Below are 9,688 nucleotides of genomic sequence, written 5' to 3' on the forward strand. Positions count from 1 at the left end.
TGTCCTGGGTCTCCTTCCAGCTGTGGTGAGGCAAAGGGTTTAACGTCCTACCGCGATGGCTACTGGAGGCTCGTTGCTCTTGGACCATTCCATTACGGTGAAAGGCAGGTAGCTCAATCTCCTCCAGGTCATCCACTTCCTCTTCAGTGTCCGACTGGTGAGGCCTCCTGGACAGGGCATCGGCGTTGGCATTATTGCGGCCTGCCCGGTACTTAACTGCTTCCCGACCGCCCACTGTATATAAATGTCGGCGCTGCCTGGGCTCTGTGCAGCGCCGACGTTTAAAAACGGTGGTTGGTCCCGCAGTGCTCAGGACCCCCAGGGTCCTGCAAGCGCTGCGGGTGCGGTGCAGAGCGATAGCTCTGACAGGGGACATCATCGGGACCTGATTGGATCAGGTCCCAATGATGTTAACCCTTTGCTATCTTCTATATGCCGCAATCTATAGTGATGGCGGCATATAGAAGATAGTGAGAGGAGAGGGGGTCGTCCACTTACCTCTCCGACGGCCCCCTGATACCTTCCAGGACCTGCCGTTGAAATGGCAGCTGGAGGTCACATGACCGCCTCCAGATCTGCCATATACGGTGTCCTGCTAGGCTCAGCCTGCAGCTGAGTCGAGCAGGAGAAGGACAGTGTGAAACTGTCAGCATAGATCTCAACCAATGCAATACATATCTATTGCATTGGATGAGATCAGTGATTAGAAAAATAAAAATTAATGTCCCATACAGGGACTAAATAAAAATGTAAAAAAAAAATCACAAAATAAATAAAAATAAATAAATAAAATATTAAACCAATAAATCCATATATTTATGCAAAAACAAAAAAAGTACACATATTTGGTATCGCCGCGTCCAAAACAACCCGATCTATAAAACTGTCACACTAATTAACTCCTGTGCACACCGTAATAAAAATAAATAAAAAACGGAGCAAAAAACTATGCTTTTTCATCATATCGCCAAACAAAGAGTCGAAAAAAATGCGATCAAAAAGCAAAATGGAAATAAAAATGGTACCGCTGAAAACGTCATCTTGTTCCGCAAAAAAACGCTCCATACAGCTCCATCAGCTGAAAAATAAAAAAAGTTATAGCTCTCAGAATAAAGCGATGCAAAAAAAATATTTTTTCTATAAAATTGTTTTATTGTGTAAAAGCGCCAAAACATAAAAAAATATACAGTAAGTGTAGTATCTCTGTAAACGTACAGACCCGAAGAATAACGCTGCCTTATCACTTTTACCACACACAGAACGGCATAAAAAAAACTCAAAAAACAATTCCTGAATTGTTGGTTTTTGTTAATTTTACCTCACAAAAAACAGAATAGAAAGCGATCAAAAAATGTCACGTACCCAAAAATGGTACCAATAAAAACGTCAACTCGTCCCGCAAAAAACAAGCGGTCACATGACTCTGTAGGCCGAAATATAGAAAAATGATAGCTCTCAAAATATGGCGATGCAAAAACTAGATTTTGCAAAAAAAAGCGTCTCTTATTGTGTGACAGCTGTCAGTCATAAAAACCCGATATAAATCTGGTATCGCTGTAATCGCACTGACCCGAAGAATAAAGTAATCTCATCACTTATACCGCACGAGAAACGGCGTAAAAAAAAAAAATAAAACCAATTCTTCACCTGCTACTGATTTTGTTTATTATGTCTCCCAAAGATCGCAGTAAGGCTCTGCTCACATTTATCCTGCGCTCTGCGCTGAGCACTTACACCAGAGTTTCCGTGTAAATCTCTGAGATACGTGATTGAGACGGAACCCATGACGGAAGATTCCCTGTAATGAGGCAGATATAGGCCACTGTGGATGCCATCTGGCCTGTGAGCCCACGGTGTCAGTTTTTTAGGCGTGCATAAAAGTGCGGTTGACCACAGTTTTGTGCACTTCTGAAAAAAAGGACACCGCTAAACAGAGGCCAGACGGAGTCCAGAGTAACTCTGCTGCCTCATTACAGTGAATGGATCCCACAGGGGTTTCATCTGAATTACATCACTTGGAAATTTAGATGGAAACCCCGATGTAAGTGCTCAGCCTCGAGCGCCGGATAAATGTTACTTAAAATGTTCCCAATAAAAGCTTCAACTCAGTCCTCAAAAAAAGCTAGTCCCCACTCAGGTCCGTCATCTGTCAAAAATATTCCAAGTTACTGGTAGCAGAAAGGCTCTGGAAAAGCGAAATGGCCCTTGCCCCCCAAAAGAAATTCAGAAAATTTGGTGCTCCCAAATCCAAATGCCTATTCTACAATAATTTGTTTTCCAATTGTCAAATAGCGCTCCGTCCCTCCCAGATCTCGCCGTATGGCTGAGCGGTACGATACAGCCAGATATGGGGTATTGCCACTTTTAGAAGAAATTGTGTGACACATTTCGGCACCATTTTTACCCATTGCCCTGTGTGAAAACGTAAAATCTGAGGGTAAAACATTTTTTTGTGGTAAAAATACAATTATGTTTTCTTCACTGCCCAATGGTATAAATTTAAAAATTAAAAAATACTCACTACTTCCCTAGATGAATTCCTTGTGAGGTGTAGTTTACAAAATGTGGTCACTTGTCGGGGTTTCTGCTGTTTCGGCATGTCAGCGACTCTTCAAATGTGACATGGTGTCTGCAACCTATCCCAGCCAACATAGCGCTCCTTTCTCTTCCGAACCCTGCCGTACACCAAAGCAGTGGTTTTCTGCCACATATGGGGTATCGGCGTACTCAGGAGAAATTGCACAACAAATTTCTTGGTGCAATTTCTCCTATTACCCTTATGTTAATCCAAAATTAAGGGATGAAAAACGTTTTTGAGGGAAAAATGTGAAAATTTTATTTTTACAGCTCAATATTATAAACTTCTGTGAAGCACCTGGGGGTGCGAGGTGCTCACCAAACATCTAGATAAGTTCCCTAAGGGGTCTAGTTTCCAAAATGGTGTCACTTGTGGGGGATTTCCACTGTTTAGGGGCATCAGGAGCTCTCCAAACGCAACATGGCATCCGCTAATTATTCAAGCAAATTTTACATTGAAAAAGTCAAATGGCGCTCCTTCCCTTCCAAACCCTGCCGTGCGCACCAACAGTGGTTTTCCTCCACATATGGGGTATCGGCGTGTTCAGGAGAAATTGCACAACAAATTTCATGGTGCAATTTATCCTATTACCCTTATGATAATGCAAAATTAAGGGATGAAAAACGTTTTTGAGGGAAAAATGTGAACATTTTATTTTTACAGCTCAATATTATAAACTTCTGTGAAGCACCTGGGGGTGCAAGGTGCTCACCACACATCTAGATAAGTTCCCTAAGCAGTCTAGTTTCCAAAATGGTGTCACTTGTGGGGTGTTTCCACTGTTTAGGGACATCAGGAGCTCTCCAAACGCAACATGGCGTCTTCTAATTATCCAAACAAATTTTTCTTTCAAAAAGTCTAATGGCGCTCCTTCCCTTCCGAACCCTGCAGTGCGCCCAAACAGTGGTTTTCCCTCACCTATGGGGTATCAGCGCGCTAATGAGAAATTGCACTACAAATTGTATATTCCATTTTTTCCTGTTACCCTTGTGAAAATAAAAAAATTGGGTCTAAAGTAACATTTTTGTGAAAAAAAGTTAAATGTTCATTGTTTTCTTCCACATTCCAAAAATTTCCGTGAAACACCTGAAGGGTTAATAAACTTCTTGAATGTGGTTTTGAGCACCTTGAGGGGTGCAGTTTTTAGAATGGTGTCACTTTTGGGTATTTTCTGTCATAAAGGCCCCTCAAAGTCACTTCAAATAAGATGTGGTCCCTAAAAAAATGTCTTTGTAAATTTTAATGGAAAAATGAGAAATCGCCGGTCAACTTTTAACCCTTATAGCTTCCTAACAAAAAAAAATTTTGGTTACAAAATTGTGCTGATGTAAAGTAGACATGTGGGAAATGTTATTTATTAACTATTTTGTGTGACATATCTCTCTGATTTAAGGGCATGAAAATTCAAAGTTTGAAAATTGGATAATTTTCAACATTTTCACCAAATCTCCGATTTTTTCACAAATAAACACAAGTGATATCGAAGAAATTTTACCACTATCATGAAGTACAATATGTCACGAAAAAACATTCTCAGAATCAGGGGAATCTGTTGAAGCGTTCCAGAGTAATTACTTCATAAAGTGACAGTGGTCAGAATTGAAAAAATTGGCCCGGTCACGAAGGCAAAACCAGGCTCTGGGGCGAAGTGGTTAAATAAATATTGATTTTATTGGCATCTGTGCTTCATTTATCTTGATTGGATTGCTCTAAGACTGAAGTATTGCATTTAATAGACCCCTTTACGCTTTTGGATTAAAATGTGATATGTTGCAGTTGTGAAAAGTACTTTTGCAAAAGACATGTAAATTATACTTGTGACGAATGCAAACAGTAAATTTAGCACCGTGAACCTTATTTACCATTTTATATAGAAAAAACTGAACTTTTTTTTTTAAATATATTTACATACAGTTTGATGTGATTAGTGATAGTCTACAGTTATATAAAGATTATTTTTTTATGTGCAAATGTGCAATATGCATGAATATTGCAATAAGGCCTTGTAACATATTTTGATACAAAAAAAAAAAAAATTAAGTTTTTGATTTAATTTTTCATTTGTTTATGGACAACCATGTTCACATACAGTATAATAATGCAACAGGTATTCAAAGAAAACACTTAAATTAGCTAAAAATCAAGACTTTAATATGTCCGGTCAAAAATGACCAGAACATTATAAGTGTATAGTCGACCCGAACAGAACAGCAGGGTTAAGTCAAAAAAAATTTGAGCAGCTCGGAATTTGTTTTCCATTTTTTAGACTTTTTAAGTTTGGCTGCAGTGGCACAGAGAACGCGGACTCAGTGCTACAATAAAACAAGTTGTTTATTAACTATTTACAAAATTATTCAATTATATATCAGTGACAATACAGACAGTGTAGAGCGACCTCTGCGCTCTCTCTCTGTCTCGTGCTTGTGGTCACCGTCTGGCCCTGTTTATGGGCCTGGTTATCTGAACGATGCCCTATAAAATATCAAACCCAGCGCTACAGCACTAAGAAGTATGACACCAATAGCTTAGTTGTCGACTATATATCCTTGATTTTCCCTGATACAGGTAACCACTGTCTGTTAAGCTCACTAAACCTTGCGTGGCTCGGTTATACTCCTACTGAACTTCACACCAAGAACATATACGAAGTACAATTACCACTGTAACATCAATATTCACATAAAGTATATGCAACATACATCGTTGTATGAATATTGGTATAAATGCACACTAACCTATAATAGTTAAAGATACACTGGACTGTCAGCCAATAGTGTCTGGGTCGAATCAGTATGGGCCTCCGTCAACCCGCTGTATTTTCCAATGGCAGTCGCCACCCCAGACCCTAACAGGTGCCCACACTACACTTTCCTGCAAGGATGAAAGTCTCACACTGTGGGCCACAGTCAATTTCTTCTACCACAGACCTTCTGTCCTTGCCTCCAATTTCCAGAGAGACAACTCATGCTCCCTTCTGCTCACATAACCGAATTTCTGTCCTTCCAATTGGGTCTACGCTCACACGACCGAATTTCCATTTCTGCAATAGGGTCTGCGCTATCTGCTATCTTTAGCCTCGACAATCAGGATCTCTTAGTCTTTGTAAGGACTCTGCAACCCTTGCTTAATCCACTTCCAATACTGATCTTGTGTTTCTGGACATACTCATCACCTACGTCAGGCCTAGCTACCACAGGTGACTTGTTACAAGTCGGGACGACGACTGACTTCCTGGCCTGACCCCTGTGGCTTTTGTATTTTTCTGCTGCAGATCACATGTCCCCTGTGCACCTAGCTCTGCTTTCCTCTCATTCGGCCGGCCTTCTGTCCCTTGGTTCCAATACCATTTCAGGTTCCTACACCTAAAGTCTCTGATCACTACATGACAGCATCTGCCCACAAATACCTTACAGCTCATTTCTATTATATGAGTCACTCACTCTCCTTACATTCCTCCACTCTTTAAACTCACCATTACTTGGATGAGAAAGGTTACTTATGCTTTAGACGCTCCTTGGTGGTGGTCTCAGAGTCGCCAATATCCAAACACACTCCTGTGTCTGCTGTATTACATACTGCCATATGAAATCATCTTCTGCATACCTCCTGGGTGAAACACCAGCATTGGTACATTCAGATCTGTGAAGTCCCTCCTGACCTGTCTCTTCTGGAACACTTAGGCCCTGAGACACTCTTCCTGTGATTTTGACCTCTAGCCTACCCTCTAAGCTAGCCCCGGTCATTCTCTCTTCATCAGACACATGTGGCGGTAGCATGTAAGGGTGCCGCACTCTCTCTGGTGCGACGCCTTCTCCTTTCGGGGTGTACTCTCCTTGTCACTCGATGAGGAACAGCCTCCCACGTGTAGTCCAATTTTCCCCAAGGGTGCTTCACTTGAACCAAAACTCGATTCCCCAGCTGTAATGGTGCCTCCTGCACAGGAGTTACTACAGGATGCCTTTTCCCCTGGGGCTTCTGTACAATCTTAAGTCTCAGTGTCTCTAACCGATGATGGTGTTTCCACACCAAAGTTGTGGTGTTTATCTTCGTACTATCTTCCTCTGGATCAAGCTCTAGCTCAGTAACCTTACGGCTGTTACGTCCAAACAGCAACGTGTAAGGCGTGTACCCTGTCATGGCATGAACCTGGTTACTGTACACCCAGACCAGTTCTGGTACAAATTCAGGCCATTGCATCTTCCTGTGTCACGGCGTAGGGGAATGCTGGTGAGGAAATAGCAGATACGGGCTGGGTGAGCAGGGAAAACTAATCTGTCCCTGGGCACCCTGAATAGCCCTGACCCCGAAGGTATCTCTGATGGTGAGAAGGTTTGGGTCTCCACCCTAAGCCCTAACTCCTTCACAAGCCCTGCACTAATTCCCCTAATCTCCCTCCTCAGAACAAAGGTACAGCAATCTCAAAGGAAAGGACTTCAGCGGCACAAAAAAACAGGACTGCACAGCACGGCTTCCACGTATAGAGTGAAACTCTATCAGCTGCACCACCTGGTGGAAGGAGAGGCTGCTTAAAGGCTAAGGGGAGTAGACTCACACAGAAACTCACATCCACCAGGACATGTCAATAGAATTGGCATTAACCCATGCAGTACAAGAGGGAATTTCACAGTTTAAGTTACAGCAGCATCTAGAATAGACCGCAGATACACAGCGCTAGACAGTGTGTGACATCCTGTCATCTTCCTGTTGTCCTCCACAATTCTCAGAATGTAGATAAAGTTATGTTGAAACGTTCACAGTCCCCATTTCCCTGTGGGTGCTAGGGTGTAGTCCTGGAATTCTCAATGTTGTACAGTTGGTGCAATTCATCCATGACTTTTCCATGAAAACAGGCTCCTAGCTCAGAGTGAATTCTTTCTGGACACCCGTATACCCACATGAAGTCATGACAGATGGCACAGGCCACTGACTCGGCTGTTTGATTCCCAGTGGGAGTCATGACTGCAAACTTTTTAAAATGATCCATCATCACCAGACAGTACAAACAACCATTATCGGAGCGGCTGATCATAAGATAGTCCACCATCAGCACTTCCAATAGGAAAGAAATCCTCTTCACCTATATAGATGTTCTGTGTTTAGGGGGTTTAGTCATCTCACCCTGATGGGATTTCCGGTAATCTTCTTTCACCACTCGATTTACTTGTGGCCAATACAGAAACCGTTGTAGTCATTGGAAAGTTCTCTCTGTTCTGAAGTGGGTATCACTCTCATGGGCTTTCTTCTTCACTCTGGGCTTCATTCCTTGTGAAATCATTAGCAGACTACAATGAGGCAATCTGGGCTACCGCCCAGGGCCAAAGGCTCCTGGGTACTTTGGCCATATTGTCCTCATTATAATGCATTTTTTCACCACTGTCGGCGGTGCACATCTCCGGACAGGTAGCTTTCCTAAAGCTCAGCTGCCAGCAATTCACAATGGTTTACTGGCATCTACAAGACTATGTGTGTATGTACTCTTAGGAATAACAGAATCTTTGGTCCTCTCCTCCACTTTTAGCTGAGGTTTAGAGGATTAATCGGAGACATAGAACTGCTGTTCTCCACTTTGGAATCCTACCCTTCAGATATATGGTACATGATGTATAGTATTGATATACCAAAAATATCAGTAATAATCAATTAAATTCTGAAAGACATTAATCAATTTAAAATTTGTATTTATTTAGTTTAATTAAATCTTGCATGGAAGGATGAAGACGTGTTCTTGGAGAAGCCTTCAACTTTAGCAGGTGTTTCTTGCTGGTCAGGAGGCCACGGGTAGATGGTTCAAATCCTTCCATACAGGTACAGCATTGATGGTGGACATGCTGTAGTTTCTTCAGGGAGCTAGATGTGGGGGTTTTCTGTCCTCGAGATGTCTAAGGTGCCCTGGTGACAGCAGGCAAAAATGCAGCTTCCTCTGACAGCGCGAGCAGCCCTGGATAATCCACGCCGGCAGGATGATATCATCCGGCGGAAGATGGAACCTATGAGAAAAGATGTAAAACTAATGTAAGTAATGGGACTCCATATTAGAGGGTACTACTGTGGTGTCACTGTGGGAGAACGTTAGAGGAATCTCATCACACAGAGGGCAGGGATCTTTGCCAGTCATCATACATGTGACAATCCCACCACTGATAGATAACATCTGCTCCACATGACTTCTTCTCACTGACATCATACAACATGGAGATTATTGTCACACTTACCTCGCCTACTTTCCCCCTCTTCTACTTTCTCTGTTTTTTCTTGTCTTCTCAGTTTTAGAAAATATTTTCTTTTCTTCTGAACTGGAGATTCTAATCAAAAAGTCAGAAACAAATATTAATTATAAACTTCTAAAATATTTTCTTTGTATCTATATAGAGTTATGCAACTGATTAATATGCACCTGTAGCATTTCTGTGTGCCGCCATGTGGTGTCTCCAAGGAACTATGTCCCCTTATTATCATGACATTACTTGCAGCAAGCCACTGTGTTATTATATAATCAGTTAGATAATAATTCAATGCAACTTTAAAGAGGACCCGTCACTACATCAAAAGTGTCTGAGATTCACTATTATCTTATGTCTGCTTCTTCCCCGAGTATTCTGATATTTGTTTTGCTAAAATCCACCCTATGGTTGTAGAGATATGGGCATTTATATTTAGTGCTAATTTTTATGGTCTTTTCCAAGGGGGCATGGCTCACAATTTTATATTGCAGAGCAACCTAAAGACACGCCCCAGAGGATCCTGTGAGCACTGCCCTCTTGGAAAACACGAAAAAAATTAGCACTAAATAAGACCCGTAACTCAAAAAACGGAATACTCAGGGGAGCAACGGGAATAAAGTAAGTAATTTTTGGAGCCTTCATGTGCTGATTCACATTATAATTTTGGATTATAGGCTATAATTGGATGGCCTATAAACCTGTACATACCTGACAATGAGGACGAGGATGACTCGTTGTTTTTAGCAGTGAAACTCTGATTGTCTCCATTAGTTTTGAAAGAGGAAGACTCTTTCTGCCTGTTTGGTAGAAGAAAGACCAGTAAATTAAAAGGAAAAACAATAGAAAAAATGAAGAACACCTGTTTGTGAGGCCAATTAGGACAACCTAG

The sequence above is a fragment of the Phyllobates terribilis genome, unplaced genomic scaffold, assembly GCF_046119375.1.
Source record: "Phyllobates terribilis strain yellow unplaced genomic scaffold, ASM4611937v1 Scaffold_256__1_contigs__length_2794641, whole genome shotgun sequence".
Taxonomy (NCBI): Eukaryota; Metazoa; Chordata; class Amphibia; order Anura; family Dendrobatidae; genus Phyllobates; species Phyllobates terribilis.